Below are 20,637 nucleotides of genomic sequence, written 5' to 3' on the forward strand. Positions count from 1 at the left end.
CAATTTGATCTGCCTGTGTTGTGAAGTGTGAGGCAGCATCTAGTAATCTTTCTTGGACTTAAATGTATTTCTCGAATTATCTGGGAGTCTTTAATTATGGGCACTTGACATTTGTTTTAATTCAGGACATCTAGTGCTAAAATGCCCTGAACCAGTGGTCTCTACAAGTCTTGTCTGTAGCAGCTCAGATGCAGTCATTAAAAGCCGTGTTCTGCAGTATTCTGCATTTCTTGGGACAGAGGGATCAGAAGTTACTAGGTGTGAGCCCGAGTGGCACAACAGGTTTGTCCTAGTAGAGATAGCTGAACAAGCTGTGTCTGGAGCCCTGCAGCTGTACCAGTCCTTCTGTCTGCTCTACTGCCTCGTGGCAGAGGCTGTTCCAAGACTGTAAAGAGAGGACTAAAGGTGCTGATTTCTGAAGCTCGTGTGGAGTGCAGCTAGAAGTGAAATGAGGTCTCCAAGTCCCATGCCAAGAGCAGCTACGGATGGATCAGAAAACTGACTCCCATAAATCTGTCTGTTTCCTATTACAGGAAGCATTGAGAGCAAATTGTCAATTTATGGTGCCTGACGTACAGATATCAGCATTAAGTAGAACAATTGCTTTGGCTCAGTAGTCTTGAAGGCTTTGAGAGATGTCTGTCGCAATTTTGGTAGGTAAAAATCAGTTCAGCTCCTGCCTTTTCCCACTCAGAACAGTTGTCCATTTCCCCCAGGTCCTAGTGCTGATACTCAGCTTGTTCAAATACCAAAATATATTTTCTGAGTAATAAAGTGAATTCCAATTATGAAAGATTTGGATGAAAGATTCTGTGTTAAAAGTTTTTAAAGGATATGGTAAATGTTAACTCACAGACCACCAGCTGATGTTAGTGTATTAGAATAAAAAAAACCAAAATGTGGAATGTGTAAAGGGGAAACATCTACTAGTGAAGTTGATTTCTCATCACTTATAGTAGGATTTTATTGCTAATCTGGTCAAATCTGTGATAGTGTGGAACTTAAAATACTTGATGTCCACTAACACAATATGGAAATGAGGTAACAAGCATTAATTTTGGTGTTTCAGAGTTTGATGTTTTATAATAGATAATAAAAAACCTAAACCAAACTAGAAATGCCCAAGCATTTTCTGAAAGGAAACTGCCAACTTGCTGACCAGAAATTAAAATCGTAAATTGATAGTGTGAGTGTATCTGCACTGGGTCTCTTGTTGGACTTTTAGGTATGAGATGGTTGACTACTGTCATCTGTAACTGTTTATTCAGTCAGAGGTGCACTGCTGCCAATCAAAGTATATTTTACTGTGGCCAATTAATGATGAAAACTTGCTTCTCATCCTGGATGATGTGTAGATTGGCCAAAGAAAAGCATTGTGTAGAGAAGAGTAAATGTTTCTTTCTCCATATGCAGTGTAGATGTCTTATTACTAAAATCCAGGGTGGAAGGATTAGAAGGGCGAACTGGGGGCGCTGGTGGATGAGAGGCTGGACATGGCCCAGTAGTGTGCACTCACAGCCCCAGAAAGCCAAATGTGTCCTGGTTTGCATCCAAAGCAGTGTGGTCAGCAAGGTGAAGGTGAGGATTCTGACTCTCTGCTCTGTTCTGGTGAGACCCATCTGGAACCCTGCATCCACCTCTGGGGTCCCAGCACAGGAAGGACAGGACCTGCTGGAGCAAATCCAGAGGAGGCCAACAAGAAAATTAGAGGGATGAAACACCTCTTCTATGAGGAAAGGCTGGGAGATTTTGATTTCTTCAGCCCAAAGAAGAGAAGACTTTGGGGTGAGCAAATTGTGGCCTTCCAGTACTTGGAGGGAGCCTACAAGAAAGATGAAAGGGATTTTATACAAGAGCATATAGTGGCAGGACAAGGGGAATTAATTCAAACTGGAAGACAGTAGGTCTAGATCAGATATTAGGCTGAAATTCTTTGCTGTGAGGATGGTGAGGCTCTGGAACAGGCTGCCCAGAGAAGCTATGGATGCCCCATCCCTGGAAGTGTTCAGGAACAGGCTGGATGGAGATCTGAACAACCTGATGTAGTGGAAGGTGTCCCTGTCTCCAGCAGGGAGATTACAAATACGTGATCTTATAGGTCCCTTCCAAACCAAGCCATTCTGTGATTATAAGAAGATAATCTACTGTTGTGTGGCTCTGTAGAGATTTAAATCCTTGCTTTAAACAAAGATAAACATAGTCAACTTGACAATATGCCTTTGGAGACCCAGAGCAATCTGCTGCTTTACACAAGTTATGATGGCCTGAGGACTGGCTTGGTGGATTTGCCTGAAGTGAGGCAGTGTGAGAATTCAGCCTTCATATTGAAGTGCCCTAACAAATGGTCTCCCATCAACGTTGCTGAATGCTTATACTCCAGAGTAATCAAGAGAGCTAGTTCATGAGTGAGTTGTGATAGCCATTTGAAAAGTTTGTGCTCCCAAATGTTTTTCATAACTCATGAAAATGGACCATAATCTAGTTTAAGGACTTCTGTACACAAAATACAGGTGATAACATCAGGGAATTGGGCACTGCAACTGGTAGAGTGTCCGTGTGTTGAACTCTGCCCTGAGAGAATTTCAGCTTTTAATCTTGAGTCTGAATTTACCTGTTAGATTTATCTTCCAAAAAATGAGTTGTGAGCGAGTGAATCTTTGTAACAGATTTTTAATATTTTATAACCACACACTATCATTTATTGTGACTGACTTGAAGTTTATAGAGTGTGGTGCTAGAGCTAAACTGGCATCTGCTCAGAGTGATTGTATAATAGATCAGGGAAGAGTAAGTGAAGTAGAGCTAACTTAAAAGGTTAACTTTGCATACCAAGCAAGCTATCCAGGATCACTTTCCTTGCATGACTTCATTTTCTCAGATAACCATTTGTCAAACACTGGGCTGTATTGTTAATCCTCTTCTCTAATATTAAGGCTTTTTTTATTTTAAGAATGATTGTTGCTACTTGTATTATAATTTTTAACTTTTCAATGCATTGCAACTTTATTTCCCTCTTGCAGCACCTTACAGTCTCAGGAATTTCAGTATTGTTGTCTCTTATTTTATGTCTGGAGGTGAAAGAGAAGAACTTGAGGGACTTGGGATGACTAAGTTGCCATCAGAGGAGAAATTTACCTTCAAGGCTAAGATTTCAAGCAGGATGGTGTGATGAGATTTATCTTGGTGCTCTGTGTGTAATTTAGCAAAACACTGAGAATTATGTAGTCTGAGAGAAGTGAATTTCAGCATCTTGGAATGTGATGTTATTTCTATATTTCAATGTTTTGTAAAGATTCTCAAATGTGTATGTAGAAGGAAATCTTTTGGATAAAGTTACATATTTTTGTGCTGTACTAGAGGACAAGGAAAGAAAGTAAAGCAATCCCAACATTTGTGTAATGTGGATTCCCACGGTGGTATTCAAAGCAGTGTAAGGATCTTCCTCTGCTCCCGTTTGGTACTGTCATTGTCTCTTAAAGGTGAATCTGGTAGGTTGTCTGCATTCTGAGAGAGAGCAAGCCCCCGGAGACAGGTGGCTTATTCTGAGCGTGGAACTCCATAAAACAACTAGTTCCTTTCATAGCACCATCTTGCCTACAACTTCCTTCTCTAAATAGTTCCTTCTATGTTAAAAATAAAAAACTAAAAACAAACACACCAAGACAAAACAAAAAAAACCCCACTACCCAAAAATACTTCTACAGCAGAAGAGAAGGTGGGAAGTTTCTTCCTTGTCTCCATTGTGGAGAGATATTTTGATGTCTACCTCCTGGCTTTGCCCCTCTTTTCTCCCCCCCGCCACTATTTTTGAAAGCAAGCTTTTACTTTTGGCTTGCCTAGCAACATCTGATTCTTGGCCTTTCCCACTGAATTGGGACTTTGGTTTTAGCCTGTCAGCAGGTAAATGGCCTTAAACCCTTCATGGTTTTGTCAGGGTAAAGTGGAGCTGAAAAGCATTACATATGTTCCAAGTTGAGAGGCAGCTCTTTTGCCATGTTCAAGTGGGTCTTTACCATCCCCCACTTCTCCTTCTATTAAAGGGCTCAGTCACAATGAAGCTTTAATCAGCTTCATTGATTTGAAGCTAATTTGCACTTGGCTTCAAGGCTAAGGTCTGTAGCACAAGCTGAAGACCTTTAAATCAGAAGTCGGAATGAAAAGCCTTAGGTATATCATATTGTCTGCTGTGCAAAAGAATAACAGCTCCTGAAAACTGCAAATTAACTCTAAGAAAAAAGCACAAAGCAGTGTTTTCTTGTGTGTTAATGTAACCTCAGCTTGCTGAGTTACACAAGCTTTGCTATCAACATTTCTGCTTCATCATGTAAATTAATAGAGTTGGCTGAATATGTTTTAGCTCTGTGATGTTTTCAGCACTCAAATTCTGGTTGGTTTCAGTTGGATTTAACCTAATTGCCAAACTGATTCCCATCAGTAATAACTTAACATTTATTTGTCCCAAAGGGGAAAAAAAGTCTTGTCTGTATTCTGCAATTAAGAAGGTGATGAAATATTCAGTGTATGCCTCCACTCCAACTTAAATTCTTTTGTTAACTTTATCAGATAAACCATAAAATATTAACCAGCCTACTGTCTGAGCATGTGTGAGCTGTATACTGTTTATCAGATATTTTAAGGTACTTATGATTTTTAACATTGACTACATGGAAGAGACTGCATTATCCTCCATTTTCAGAATCAGTGCTGGTACTGAGGTTTGGTACAGAATGTGTGTGTCCAATTTCTTTAAAGCAGGAAAGTTTCATTACTACAAGCCTTTATTAGCATTTAAGCAGGTAGAGCAGAAATAATCTCTTTCTTTAATTTGTCCTTTCACGTTGTTTTCTGAGCATGCTGAACTGTGGTTTACAGTGTTGCTTGCTGGAATTTTGTAGGTAGTTGCAAGTCTGGGACAGTCTAAATTATATATGGATACCTAGATTATGTAGATGGATATAGGTGCAAACTCCTCAACTAGATTAAAGCCTGACTATGTAAAGCCTTGTTTGGCAATAATCTTATATTTGCATCTAGATGGCAACTTTTTGCAAGTCTGATATATAAGCAGAACTGTAAGGAATGGGTACTTTGCTTTGTGGCTGCTTGCATTTGCTGTATTTTGTTACATCCATTAAGGAGATCATGATTTTCTGAAAGGTTCTGTCCTCTTCTGTGTGCATGGCTTTGAAACAGTTTATGAGCTCACTGCAGTGATAGAATTTCAATGCATCTATTAAAAAGGTGACTCTGCTTTCTTGTCAGGTCTGTGAAGTGGCCATGATGATAAAGTCAAAGCAGTAGCTTCTCCATAGAAATTCATACCTTTTTTCAAAAAAACACCAAACTTGTAAGTTTTGCAGTAAGAATCTATGTATTGTTATTGAGAAAATAGCAAATAAGCAGCATTTAAAAGTCGATGGGCACGAATAGACCGAGAAGAGGAAAAATGGAACGTGTGGAACGCTGCGGGAGTGCTTCACACTGGCTGCTCAGGTATCTGCAGCAGGGAGGTGTAGCATTCCTCACCTACCCTGCACATTCACGCGTGGCTGATGGAGTCATACAGAGGCTTCACGGGTTTTTCCTGGCCTGGAATGTGAAGCTCTGCCTGCCAGCTTATATGACTGTAAGTGGTCTTGCCTGTCCCATCCTTTTCTTCCCTGTTCTCCTGCACTGGATTATATGACACAAATGAGCTGCAGCCAGGAAGAGTCTGCCTTTCATCAGGGCTGGATGTGCAGAGTGCTGTTGGGAGGCTGGTGTTCCCTGGTCCAGGGTCTGGCTCTCCTGGGAAGCCCTGTGCCAGACACAGCTGCATCCACCTGATTGCTGGCAGCATTGTGCTGCCGGCCCTGGAGCTGGGGGAGATAAAGCAGCGAGGTGTGCGATGGACACAATAGGAGCCTCCTCTGTAAGGAGTGAAACTGGAGAGGTCTGCCTCTAGAATATGTGGTGCTGTGGGTATTTAAAAAGCTTTGCATTGCCAGAAATTCGAGACAAATATTGCATGGGGAATAACAGGGATCTGAGTGAGAAGCCTTTATTTTCAGGCAGTTGGTAATAGACACTCCATCCCAGATTAGTTTGTTTAAGATATTGATAACTGCTAGATTTGGTGAGATATTATGGAGCTGTCTTTCATCTGTAAGTTAAGGGCATTTTATATGCCCTTCTGTTTGACAGTCTGGCACATATGACTTTTTGCCCCCACACTGATTAAGAAAATTTTTTATCATACAGAAATGGCTGCTCTCCCAAACTATGCATTGCTGTGTGAACAGGCTTATTGGATAGCTTTTTCAAAATGAAAATTTTTCAGTGTGTGTGAGGGGAAGGATTTGAACTGTCAAAATGTCTTACAATGACATTTTCATACTATAAAGCTCCAGTTTTACTTATATAAACATTATCTCAGCAGAAGCTGAAAGACCGTTAAAATGGGAAAAACAAAAATAAAATTTTTGGTTATTGGGATTTTTCTTCAGGCTTTTGACTTTTTTAAATTTTGACTTTCATCTATACTGAAGTCAGGACCATTTGTTACTTGTTAAATTGTTACTTGTTCTTAGTGCAGGTTTATGTTTTTGTGCCTCACTTGCTAGATGTATAATGAAGGTCAAAGTCAGAATTATGAAAATATATATACTGTAAATGTATGAAGTTTATTTGTTTTTTTCAGAACAAATTGGAAAGTTATGCAATACAACAAAAAATAATAATAAGGAATAAACTACCTTGAGACAAGACTGCCTCAGAAGAGTAAAACAGACCCCAAAATAGTCAAACACTTTGAATAGGCTTTGTCTAAGTATCCCAAGCATTCTTCTATGAAGTCCCGATGCAGATATCATGGTTAAGATACTTGTGGGGTTTTGTTCATTTTTTTTTGTCCCATTTTTTCATGGTCTAGCTGATATTTGATGGGATTCTCTAAGCTCATTAAAAAAATAAGAGCTTCAGAGCCGGTTGTTCTATTTACAATATAACTAATATGATATAGACTTACCAAACTCTGTATTGACCATTGTAAGGCAACTACAGTGCAAAGGCATTGAAATAGCAGGATTTTATTTAAAATCCATTCAATTCTCTAACATGGTCTACTGCCAATATGTTAGCAGAAAACTCTTTCTGCTTTTGAACTTAATGCTGCAAAGAAGTGAATATTTAATTAGCATCAATGCCTTCTCTAGTGTATCCTCTGGGAGCAGGGTAACTCACATATCATAAGTGGCTGATGTTAAACTTTACATTTGATAGGCTTCTGTGGAAATCTGCTGTAAAATTACATTTGGTACAAATTCAGTGATTTGCCTCTTTCATAAAATGCCCCAAACACTTCTCAAAACATCTGATACACTTTCTGATGTTATTTTTTAAAAGGTGAGGAAGAAGAATAAGGAGTCTTTGAGATTTAGTTTTAATTAGCTGATTTATTTAGGCTGGGGATACAGTTGCTTGGATTTGGTTCAAGAATATGTATATATCCCTTCACATGTGAGAATTTTGCCTCAACAAATGTTTGTAAGGACATCACAACATAAAAGCCGAGAGAGGTGCAGACTGACTTCCCAGTTTGGTACTAAAGCTCTTAAAGAATGTGATGTCAACTTTTGGTTATATTTGGCTACCACTGCCTATGAACTGGTAGGGAAGACTACAGAACATGACTTGATCTTTGGAAGAAGGAAGCTAACATTACTCAGAAAGGTCTCTTACAACTTGGGAATGTTTGTAACTTGTTATGGTTTGTGATTGCAATGAACAGTGCTCCCATTCAGGACCAGGAGTATATGTAGACCTGTATCATGTAGTGACTGTGGTGTATATTTCTAGTAGGATGGAGGAGCTGTGACCAACTAACCAAAGGACTAATTTTATGACACACTTAGCCTCCTTTTCCATTATTTTTGGAGTAAATATTTCCTTCATTTTAACATATACAAAACCCTAATGAGAAAATCAGATACTTCAAGTCAATTGTCAGTGCTTAACCTTAGCCTAGAGAAGCTTGTCTTCTGCAGTGAATGAACAAACTTACAGGTCACATCAGGAAACCTGAGTTAATAATTAAATTGTAGGATATACCAAGCTGGAAGGAATCCATAAGGATCCTTGAGTTCAACACCCTGCTCCTCACAGAACTAATCCACTGGCTAAGAATATCATTCAGATGTTCTTTGAACTCTGGCAGGTTTGTTGCCATGACCCCTTTGCTGAGGGTCCTGTTCCAGTGACTGAACTACGTCTCAGTAAGGGACCTTCTCCTAATGCTTGATCCAAAGTTCTCCTGCTGCTTCTTCATTCCAGTTCCTCACATCCTGTTGGTGGTCTCTAGAGAAAAAACTGCTGTGCTCATGCTTAGCCTTTCTCCCTAGAGCCTGAACAGTTGCTCCTGTCCTACCTTCCCTCGCTGTAGCTGGACTGCAAGGAAAACCCCACACAAGCTGGGGGTGCTATTTGTGTCTTGGTGTGGCCCTCCAGCTTGTGCAAGTCCTGTAAATGAAATCCCTTACCACAATACTGTGTGCATGACCAGAGCTAAGGGAAAATTAGGAGGCTGGACATAGTTGTACAAATATTGAAATGGGTGCTGGGATAGACTTACCTTTTTTTTAAGCATTACTGGAGTGTGTGACTGAAGTATAAAGTAATTATTTAATATCATTGTCATTGTTCCTTCAGGACCGCTTCTAAGATCAAATCACATGTGCATGGCAGTTTCCAGAGAACGTTTTGTGGTGGCTTTCTGGATAAGTAAGAATGTCTCTTGTTGCTGGTCTAAAAGAGTGGGTGAACTACTACACTACTAATGCATTATAGCTCTTACCATTTAGCCAGATCATGATGACTAAAGTGATCTGTATCTTAACTGAAGATAGAATAAGTCCTCTCATTATTAAGGACCTGAAACAAAGCCACCAAAATTAATGAGACAAATTCCCACTTGCTACAGTGTTTGTTGGCAAAGGCATGGAATCCTTAGCTCTGCTTTGAAAACTCCCCCTCTAACACAGGAATTTGCAAGTTAACAAACTGGTTTTGAATAAGTCATCTATTTTGCAAGGAGTGGATGTTTTTGGCACTGATGTAGGACACCGAGTTGAAGACCTGAGCAGCAGCATGGCATTCCTTGGCTCTGAGTGTAAGAGGACTGGTTCTGTATTAGTCAGACATAGGCAGCCCAGTGTACTTCATGCTTATTGATTCACCTTGTTGATAATTGCAGCATGCTGCTAATAAATGAACCTGTGGAAAACGAATCCTCCTATATTGTATCTTCATAGTTACACTCATTTAAGTTCAATTAAGTTCAAAGGGCACAGAAAGGCGGTTTGTATTTCCTTGAAAGCTAATGTTCTTTAGTATGTGCAAAAGGATGATAAACTTCCAGAAACTTCACCTATTTTATAATATTAATCTTTTTAACTTTCAGTATATCCTACCTACTTTATATTTTGTGAGAAAATGATACAGAAATAAGAGGGAGAGAGGGAAAAGAATCCAAGACTTAATTTTATTAATTTTCCTTTTACCAGACTCATATGATTCATGCAGAATGCCGTTAATCACAGTGTTCCTTTTCATTGGAAATACCATGTTAATGCATTCATGCTATTTGCTGCAATCACGCTCTGAGAAGTTTTCTTTGGTTTCATAATTTGCTAATTCACTTGGAAAAAACTGCACATTTTTGTAAAGAACCAGGAGCCAGATGCTTTCAGATATGCTCAAAGCTTACCTAACTTGAAGAGGAGATTGAAACTTGAGGCATACAAGCTGCAGTTGCTCAGTCCCACCCCCAAACCCCAGCTCCTGCACTGTCAGTTGTGCTGATACAACTATTTGTCGGGCCATGGACTGTTAATCTGTTCAGTGAGCTGGTTGAAGTTGTCCTCTGAAAGGGAGTGTTTATTTTTAACCCTGATCTGACTTGCAGCACATATCTACAAATCATTTGTCAGCACAATGGGTGATCAATAACCACAACTTCAAGGAGGCCTGAGATTTCCAGAGCGTGGAACACAGAGTGGTTGGATGTCTAAATACTTTCAAAAGATTTGTAACTCAATGTCTGCCTTTGTGTTTTGAAAGAGTCAGAATAGGTACAATAGTTCTTGTTTACCAAGCCATGGTCTACTGAAAGTAAGACCTGGAGGAAGTAGTGACACTAATGTTTACCTGGCTCATTTCTTCTTCAAAGGACTTAACAACTAGTAAGGTTTGAATAATGATTTGAAATATAGTGTTAATTAAATGCTATTTCCCTTGCATCCCAAATAAGGGGAAACAAGTGGAAATAAGTTACTAGCACACTACTAGAAAGGATTCTGAAGGATCTCTCTCATGCTTTTCTGATGTACCTGAATGGCAATATTCCAGCAGTGTCTATTGCCTAGCCATGAATGGTGATGTCCAAGGGGATCTGAGCCACCTGCATGGGTCTGTGAAATACAGCACTGGGTGCATGGGATGGGCATGTTATCTGGGAGAGGTAGGTAGGATGCTGTGACACCTACAGACATCACTATGTTTGACATGTGGAACAGCCCGTGACACCTGCACGTAGGCAGTTGGGTGTCTTGTGTAACTTGTGATGAGAGTGAGGCAGACACCTGAGTCCCGTTGAGCGATCACAAGGCAAAGTGATTTCTGTCAGCTTTGTACTTCATTCCTATTGTTTTACTGTTTCAGTAAATGCTCAGATGAGCCATAGCTCCTTGTCTTGCATGTCAGGAACCCAAACCAACAGGTGGTGCCTGCTTCATGGAGCTTGTAATAGGAAAAAAAAGGCCAGAAAAGGAGTGAGTGAAAAAGACATGGAAGTGGCCAGACTCTGAGTGAACAATTAAACTAGGGCAGAACTTTCTCTGCATTTTGAATCGACTGCTCTACATGTAAGATTGAAAATTCTGAATCTGTCATGTTGAACACTTAAATTATGCTGCCTAGTGTGCCAGTGCTGCATCTGTATCTGAAGTTGCACGGACACACACACAGAGTCCACCTGATACACCCTGAATGTGTCACATTTTTTTGGGTATGTGAAGCACATGAACACTTGGTCCATTGGTAAAGTTTGTTATACAGGTGCTGTGCAGCTGAAAAGTGAATGCATGGTGGTAATCTTGTCAGAGTCATCTGGTTAGCTAGGTGTGAAAAATCTGTCTAGGTATAGTGGAGTGGTTCAGTAAACTTAGTAAATGAGAGCCACTCTACTGACCTTCTCTGTAAAGTATTTGGTCTTTTATGCCTAAAATGCTGACAGACCATTTCAGGCCTCACTTTTCCCTCTTTGTATAATGGTGACCTATTTCTCAGTCTTATTGCAATGAACAAATGCTTCGTTAGCCAATGTTAATAGAGAGGGTTGTGTTCTCAGAGGAAAGGACTCCGGTATTCATGATACTGCAACATTGTGAAAGGCAGACTTTCATGAAGTTCTCAGACCAAACTCAGTTCCAGGGTGATTGCTTTGATTCTTGCCAAACCACTGCAAGTTATGAATTATGGCAGAGCTGGTCTCACCCATTAAGTGAATCTCTTTCACACAACAAAGAGTCACAAAATATTTTAAAGCTGCAAAACTAGCAACTTCTCTTCTGAGAGCAAAACATACCTACATGTGAAAGCAAATATGCCTGCTGAGTAAACACACAAAGGCAGTGTGTACACCAAAAGGTTGTGCTTTACCAAATTATTTATGAATCATTGCAGTACCTGGATACAAAAAGGTTTTTTTCTGACCAAACTCAGTTACCTGATTTGGGTAGCTGATTCACCTGCTAAGCTTTGATAACTCCTACTGCGAGTCACCACTGGATTGTTCCATGCTGCTTCCAACTCTTTCCCTGTTTCACTCTTTTGTAATACATTATGGCTTTAATAACAGGACTATCTTTGAATTCTATATGCCTTATACTGATAAGAGTGGAAAGAGGGGTTTTTTGCATATTTATTATTGTTAATGCTAACTAGTGAGATTACGGTCTCATGCTGTGGCTGCTGTCTCATCCCGGCCCTGCAGAAGAGAAATGGGAGGAAAGCATGGAATTTGATGAGGAGCTTTACTTTCTGTACTTTAATGGGGGGTGAACTGGCTGATTATGGGGAGCAGCACTGTTGATGGAGGCTGATCTGGCTGATTATTGGGAACTGCACTGCTGATTACTTGCTCGCACGCTTTCTCAGCAGACACCACTGAATCATGTGCATTTTGTAATAGTAAATTAGAGGTGATAAATAGAAACCCTTTGCAACCAGTACTCTCAGAATTTGGGGAAATTAATTCAAATGTAATGAAAGAGTGACTCAATCCCCTAAATCCTGACATCATATTTCTATTCCGGTTATTTAGTCAGTGGTTTATGTCTTTTGGCCCATGGCTGATTTTCCTGACTGATAGTCTGCAAATTTGCTGACGATAGGACAGAACCTTCACACAGTGCTGCAAAAATCCTTACTTTTGTGTCAGATACAATTTCAGATATGATGTAGATTACTTTAATATCTAAGTAAAATGAATGAATAAATGACTGATCCTATTTATTTTTGGGGCTCTAATGGTTGTAGTCCAAAGAAGGATATAGACTGCTCAAGAAAGGCAGTTTTTCTATGAGAGAGCTTTTGGCTATTCTTAGTTGAGGAATTCCTGCTGATTTTTGTACGTCAGCATCTGTTTTGATAACAGTCCTCTTCTGCATCAGAGGCATTGCTGTTCTGTAGGAACCTAAGGCATACCAGACCCATAGCTGTAGCCTAATGGGTATTGCAAACTGCTGGAAGTCTGAAGGGTTCAAATTCAGTCAGAGGAAAATGGTCTAATGATGGGAAATTCCTCACCCTTAATTTGCTTCAAGTATGCTGGCTGTAAAACCGAGAAGAAAAGGCCACCACTCAGAAAAAATGTTTCTGTGTCTGAGAGTGAAAGTTATCTTGCATAAACCTTTTGTATAGAATTACTTACTGGTCGGGCATTTTCTTCACTGTTGTTCTAAGCTTTTTAGAGGCATTTCCTGGGTGCAGCATGAAGATGACAAAATGTGGCATGTGAAATAGTGAAAGTGGTAGTAGAATGAATAAAAATAAAAGCTAGCTCATGCTAGAAAAGCTGGTGAAATGAAATAAGCCTTGGGTTTGGAGTGGAGAGGATAAAATGAAAGGGCAAATCTATGCTGTGGCATCAGTTCCTGTTCTGCTCTCTGCTCGCATACCCTACTCTGGCTCCACTGGCACTCTTTGCACTGGGAGATGGGCTACTTGTAAGCAAAATGCCTCAAAATCATTGCAAGGGTATACATTAGAATAGCATTAAGAGCTGGCTGCTGTTGCATGGGGTTTTTTTGTTGAATCAGAGCTCTTAGATTGAAACACAGAGGCTCCATATGCCACCCAAGAAATTTCAAAACCCATATGTAAACCCACCTGGATTTCTGGCATGGAAAATCTCTAGAAGAGGGCTCTTTTCTGCTGATGCTTTTGAAAAAGTTCTGGGTTTTGTTGCTGGTGGACCGTGTGAGAGCTGGGAATTAATTAACTGCATCTGCTGCCCTTGTGCTAGACATCAGGTTTTTAGCCTTGTTTTGGACCTCTGCTTGCAAAGGGTGCAAATCAGGGTAATCCATGTTTTTTGCCCCATTGATTGTAACTGCAGATTTTACCATTGACTCAAAAAGGCTAAATGAGTTTTTGTACGAACATATGACAACTGATTCAGGAAAATGCCTCAAAACAAATGTTATTTTTTTGGGAATGGGACAAAACAAAATCCAAAGGGTCTGTAGTATGTCAACTCGCTTATAGACTCTATGAAACATTTTGAAACATCCTACTAGTTGTTTTGATAATATCATTGACACCTAATATTCCTAACAGCAGCTCATTAAATTAATTTGTTTTTCTTTACTGAATGTGTTTGGAATATTGGGCCTGGCTTAGCTGTGTGGTAGACTGTGGTTACCCATTATTGAGTGTTATGGGCTGAAAATGACCAGAGAGATTATACTGTTGCCATCATACTGTGTATTAAATATCTTTATTAAATATACCATATATTTTTTGTGCCAGAAACACAAGTTTAACAAAGCCCATAAGTGCGTCTTAAAATGTTGCCAATATGGTAAAAGACTGGGATTGATTTCTCTGCTTTGGTACAGACAGGGGACTTAAAATATTCATAGTCTTCAGCCTGCTGTATGGTAACTTAATAACATACTATTTTGAAGAGGGAGAGATGCTGTGATTCTTGTGGTACTGCTAATGGATTTGAAGAGGATGCTAATGCATTGTACCAGGAAGTGAATTGAGCTCTCGTGTGTAAAGGGGGATTAGAAAATATAATTATGAAAAAGCAACAGTCACAGGCTTGAAGAAATTTCATTGATGTGTGGCTGCTACAAACAACGTTTTGTTGATGAGAAAGATGGCTTTGATGGGTGTATGCTGCAATAGTAATCTTCTCTATGAAGTAACATGGAATGAATGATAGAAATAGACGTTTTGTGAACTATGCAGGCAGAATTAAATATAAAGTCTTATATTGTCAACAACTCATGCAGCTTTTAATTTGAAATAGCAGTTGTCTACAGAAAGCTAAGCTTTCACATCAAAAGCTGCATGAAGGCTTTGGGAGAGAAAAATACAACATGATATAACTGTCAAGCCAAAAGAAAACTAGGTCCCCCTGCTACACACACAAAGGCAACCAAGAAATTAAATAATTCATGGTCTCCAACTGAGTATGGGAGAAGGATCTGAGCTTTTTTGAATATCATTCTCTAGTTCAGAAGAATGAATAGTGTGTTGTTATGAGTTGTGAATATATTGATTTGGATGTCATAAGTCAGCTGCTTTGTGTGTGAATGGTGCTGCTTAGTGCTAATGACCCCAAATATCTGCTGTTACCCCACTTGCTGGGTCAGATATCCCTTTTATTATTTGCAGTTGGTGTGCTTATCCCTGTGTGTGGCAGCTGTAGTTTTGGCTTTCCACAAACAATCATTCAGGCATCTTCATCTGAACAGATTTCTCTTGTGAAAAATATCTTGGTATGGGAAGTTTATAAATGACTGAACTTTGAGGCTCCCTGGGGGACCCCAGAACATCTGGGTCCTCTCAGTTTTTGATGTGGATTTGACTGCATTATTCCCATATGTTTGACATCAGAAGCCATTAGGATATTGGACGTGCCCACAGACATTTTCAGGGCTCCAAGCAGAAAATGAGGACTCATGGGATGGTGGCTCCTTTTTACCTGGTAAGAGGATCTAATGCCTATGCCTGTGTAGTGTCCTGTGCATGGAGAGGGAATCTGACTCTGAATTTAAAAATGTAGCCAGAAACCCTGTGGGTCACAATCCACAACCTACTTCCAGTTTGGTAACCTCTTTCTCCTGCTGAGAGTAGCTGTGCTATCATGTAGTCCCATTCTGTGGCATGGACTTCTGGCTTCCAAAAAGTGTACTCAAGGTGATATATGGCCTCAAGTACTTTCTTAAGGACAGCAGTATTTGGTCACCTAAATGATAAACTTCTCAAGCAATAGGACACAAGACACAGAACCTGCCTGTAGAAAAGAAATATGATTATATAGTGGCAGAACTGAAGAAGATAAAACTCAGCTTACCATTCTTACTCTTTTTCGGTCATCAGTAGATGTAAATTTCACTAAAATTTTTATCAAATATGATCTTAGCTCTTTTTTCTGTTGGTTTAAAGCAGTTTGTCTCTTGTAGAGTGTCCAATGTAAGGAGTGTAAAGGAAAATATGATCTCATTCTTTATTTATTTTAGAAAGCCCACTGAAACCATTCAGACCAGAGAAAGAGTGAGCTGGTCAGACTGTTATTTTGGCTGTGGTGTTTGTTACACCATTTTTAATCTGATACAGATATATGGAGATAATCAGTTTCAGAAACAAAGGAAAAGTACTGTAAATGGGATGATCTCTGCAAAGTGAGTAAAGGCAGTTGTTAATTCAGAATGTTTTGGACTTACATAGCTATTTGAATAACTTTGTTTGTTTGTTTGTTGGCTGTTACCAAATTTGGAGAGGGAATTTAAACTGAATTGAACAGGTTTTATGTTTGTCAGCTGAACTTTAAAATGGCAAAAGATATGATGTTTTGAATACAGTTATTTGACAAGAAATTAAAACTTCCATTTATTTTTCAGGAAACTTGAAGTGTTTGTAAGACTAAAAACTGATGAAAAAGAATTGATTATTTTTTGCTTTTATCATATTTTTAAAATTTAAAATGCAAAGCATAATGCTGAAATTTGAACAAACTTGTAAAATTTGTTGTTGCCTAATTTGAGTGTTTTTAATAAAAATACTAGTACTCAACTTGTATGTAATCCCACTTGTGAAGTATAAAAACATGAAGATTGTTCCAACTTGCACCAGAAGGTGCTGGACAAACTTTTCTGTTACAATAGGCTTAACCTGACCATAGATTATTCAATCTACTTTTTCTATACTTTTGTCCCACGTGTTCCTTCATTTAGGTGCCAAAACTGTGTTTACAGTGCAGTGTGAGGGCACAACAGTAGCCATGGAGCAGCTCAATTATCTAAAATATGCAAAGCCTGTTATGTTGTGCAGTGTCTATTTTCTAAAAACTCATATGCATTTATTTCTGCTTTTTGATTTCAAATGACTTGACCAACCTCAGATTACCTTTTTAGGGGAAGTGAACCACAATTTCTGCAAGGTATAATATGACTCATTAGTTTCAGAAGGTTGAGTTGTTAATATCAGGGTTCAGATTTGCTTGCTTGACCAAGCTATTGATTGAAACTTTTAAAGTTCCTTATATTGTACCGTGAAAAGCATGAATGAAGGACCTTATTCATTAAAGAAACTGGAGCTAATTCTGCTCATTCCTCATGTTGCTAAAACAATGAAAAATTCAGGCATGGATTTGCAAGAAGAGTTCTTAAAGTACATTTGTTCCCGTGGAGATGGGAACACTTTTGCTATAATATGCAAATAGGTGAAGATTTGGGGGGATTGCTGGAAACAGAAACACCTGTTCTCCTTCAGCTCCCATTTCTCTGTCAGTCATGGAAAATGTTCAGTATACAAAATCACACAGTTACAAAAACTAAGCTGTAAAAGTTTTCATAATAAAGGAAACATAAATAAATGCAACTATGTGCTTTCTTTTTTTCAGAGCAGTTGAATTAAAACTTTCTGATTCAGTAATTATAAGTTAATAAAAAAACTAGAACATATATAATGAAATATAATATGCAAGAAAACAATCTAAAAAAATACATGTAAGTTCATAATATTAAAAATCACTTTGCTATCCTGTATTTTTGTCCAAGTCATTCCTTTTTCTGCATCTGTTTCTCATTTTCGTGTTGTATGTAAGTTTAATCTTCATTCCCAAGGTGTTTCTGCCAGTTTTTTAACCGCCTCTTATTTGCTACTAAAGTAAAATGCTTTTGCTTTTCTATGGTCCACAGTGTCAGCTTCTGCATCCTTCACATTAAAGATTGAATAAATGTCCATGTTTCCTTCCACACTGTGCCATTTAGGAAGAGTTCTTCATGTACATATCCACGGCTTGATACTTTCTTTTTTGTTTATGCCCATTAAATCTAAACACAAGAAGAAACAAAAACATTAAAATTGAGCTATCAGACTTGTCAGCAGCTAGTTTGCTGGTGTCTCCCCTCATACTTCCAGGTTCCTCTTTCTCTGTGCCACTTGGGTTTTGTCTGTTTCGATTCTCTAAAATGAAACTTCTTTGGGACAAGCTCCATTGCCTTTTCCCCTGTATGTTTGTGTAGTACTCCAGCTGCAAAAAGCATTTCAGAGAAGTAAGACTCCCAAAGACTTAGGAAGTCCATGCAGTTGCTTCTACATTGTTATTACCTTTGCAGTCTGATAGCTAAAATAGTGTCTAAGCCTTTGTAGTGTGGGTGCTTGTCCTGGTGTTCATTCAGCTTTGAGGGATGACCACTGGTGATTGCAGCTGCCCGATAGTGAAAGAGCTTGTGCCACAAGCAGGTAATGGCAGGTGACTGTGGCTTGCAAGGAGAATTAAAAGAGAAGGCAGGATCATTTACTGAGGTGTATTCTGGTATTCACACTGCTATTGTTGTGTCTATCTGCGTCAGGATTCAATTTTTGTCTGGCTTCTGATTCAGCTGTGTGCTTGAGGACTCTGTGCCCTGTTAGTGTGGAACAGGTCTGTTACCATGAAACAGGCTGTTTCTTCACTGCAGATTGGGCTGGAGCACCTCTCCTGTGAGGACAGACTGAGGGAGCTGGGATTGTTCAGCCTGGAGGAGGAAAAAAACCAAAGAAAAACTTCCAGGGAGACCTTAGAGCAGCCTTACAGTATTGGTTCCAACAAGTGCCTAGAAGGGAGTTGGAGAGGGATTATTAACCAAGGTTTAGTGACAGATCAAGAAATATGGTTTTAAACTGAAAGAGGGTAGTTTTAGATTAGTTATTAGCAAGAGAGTCTTCACTATGAGGATGGTGAGACACTGGAACAGGTTGCCCAGAGAAGCTGTAGATGTCCCATCTCTGAAAAGTGTTCAAGGTCAGGTTGGATGAGGCTTTGACCAACCTGGTCTAGTGGAAGGTGTCTCCTCCCATGGCAGGGGGGTAGAGACTGGATGATTTTCAAGGTCTCTTTAATGCCAAATTTTTCTATAATATCTTCATTAATTTCATTGAGAGCTGTGTCTGGCAGGCCATTTTTCAAATGTGCTGTTTGATTGAACATGTCAAATGTGGTTTATCTTTAAGACTGTGCATTCTTCATGGAATGAATCAATGTGTAGGATCTTGTGGCACATATCACTAAGTAAGGGAAATATATGAATGTAAAGGCACTTGCTATCCTTTAATTTAGTGCTATTTTTATGCTTGGAGTTTTATTGTGTGAAATGCCATGAATGACTCTATAGAATTTTCTTTGTTTGGGATGCATCCTTTTTGTTTGGAGTTTGGAGGTCAAAGAGTCTTTAGGCCGAAAAAGGAGAATGGAACAGGACTTTGTGCAACTTGGCATCTTTTCTGCTGGACTGCAAAGGGCTGGGCAAGGAAATAAAAGCAATCTGGGGTTTTTTTGTGGGGCTTTTTTTTGTGTTTTGGTTTTTTTTTTAAAGCATTCCCTCCAATTTCTCAAGATTGTCAAAATAACTGTTTATTCCTAGTTTATTCAAGGGCCTTATCCAAATTTCCATTGGAATTAATGTATGAACATCCCTTTGTTTTCAGTGGAAACTGGATATTCTCTGTAAGAAATCAGATACTTAATAAACCCAAGCAAAATCTCCCTTTGCTGAGTATTATTGGGTTTTTAATTTACAAATGGTCCGTTCTTTCTGTGATGTGATTTCTTCTACCTAAACCTTTTTCTTTCCATTTTCATCCCCCTTTTTTTCTTTCCTTTCCTCACAGAACATTGTAAACTAAACTAGGACATGAACATAGCCATTCAGGGCTTGTTACTGTGATAGAAATGGAAGTATTGTTCTGCCTGTGTGATGTTTTCCTCTTGCATTACATTATCAAGCATTTGGTTCAGTTGAGGTTTTGATGTTCTAGTGTTAATGAACTCATTACAGTGGTATCTGAGCAAAAGCATTACAGGTAATGAGGTTTTGCTTCAGTTCCTCAGAGAGATTATTCTGCAATGAATAGACCCGAGTGTCAGGACATTAGTTTATTTGGCCTGATTCTACTCTTCTCCCTCTCAATTTCACACCTTTTCTTCCAGCCATACTTTGCAAAATGGTTCATTTTCCTTACACTTATTTATTTTATTTTCTCCTTTCTTTTGCACTTTCCTGACTTTCCTATGGTTTTTCCCTTCTTGTTGAGGAGCTAAATATCTGTGTTTTGAGTGTCTTGGAATAGTATCCAGTCATTCCAATCCAAGCTCTTGTCTCAGACTTGTTTCCCAACTTTTGCTTTTCTTTAGCACTAGTAACAAGCTTCATCTATAATTTGTTCCTTTGGAATTTTATAATGACTCGTTATGGAATAAAACCTTCCAAAATGAGTATGTAAATTGTACTAATCTCTCTCTTCTAAGAGGAGATTTTGTCTGAATACAGTCCACAGAGGGTTAGGTGTGGTTGGGATCCCTGTGGTGGCATTTCAGAGAGCTTCTTAGGATACTGATACTGTGACAGGCAGGATCTCGGGAGCTTAAGACAGGAGTCAGTGCCTTGAATGAACCATCAATACAGAGAGTCTCTGGAAGCACTTGACTGCAATCCTGATGTGAAAGGGAAATCACCTCAAAGAAGGGGAAAAAGTCTGAGGAATTAAGATCCTTTTCTGCAGTTGTCTTGGGAGTCCTGACTGAGGAGAACCCTTAAATTATGTAGGGACATCCGGCAGCAAAGGACAAGTTAATGTACATTTAATTCCTCTCTGCCTCTAGATTTTGGGATTGATTTCTATGTTCTGCTGCTTAGTAGAAAAGATTGTTTTACTTAAGTTTCTCTTACTAAAGACAGGTTTCCAAGGGGCTGACAGATGCCAGGTATTCCTTTCTCTTTGTTGTAGGGTTCTTCAAATTCTGGCAAGGGTTTGTTCTTGCAGTGTCTCTACCTGACATGTGTGTGAACAGGTGCTCATGCAGCATGAGCTGCAAGACCAAAT

At 39.2% G+C, this 20,637-nt stretch overlaps 1 long non-coding RNA gene across 2 annotated transcripts in view; it reads left to right on the top strand.

Moving 5' to 3' along the window:
- The first annotated feature begins 5,329 nt into the window (after nt 1–5,329).
- LOC148225273 (uncharacterized) overlaps nt 5,330–20,637 on the top strand; it is a 120,566-nt gene continuing 105,258 nt past the window's right edge. Inside the window, exon 1 of one of the 2 annotated variants that reach the window (XR_015805098.1) lies at nt 5,330–5,626. This is a non-coding gene — a long non-coding RNA (uncharacterized LOC148225273). The remainder of the gene's footprint in view (nt 5,627–20,637) is intronic. The other variant, XR_015805095.1, reaches the window with a different exon arrangement.

This window comes from Sturnus vulgaris, chromosome 1, assembly GCF_052056855.1.
Source record: "Sturnus vulgaris isolate bStuVul1 chromosome 1, bStuVul1.hap1, whole genome shotgun sequence".
Lineage (NCBI taxonomy): Eukaryota > Metazoa > Chordata > Aves > Passeriformes > Sturnidae > Sturnus > Sturnus vulgaris.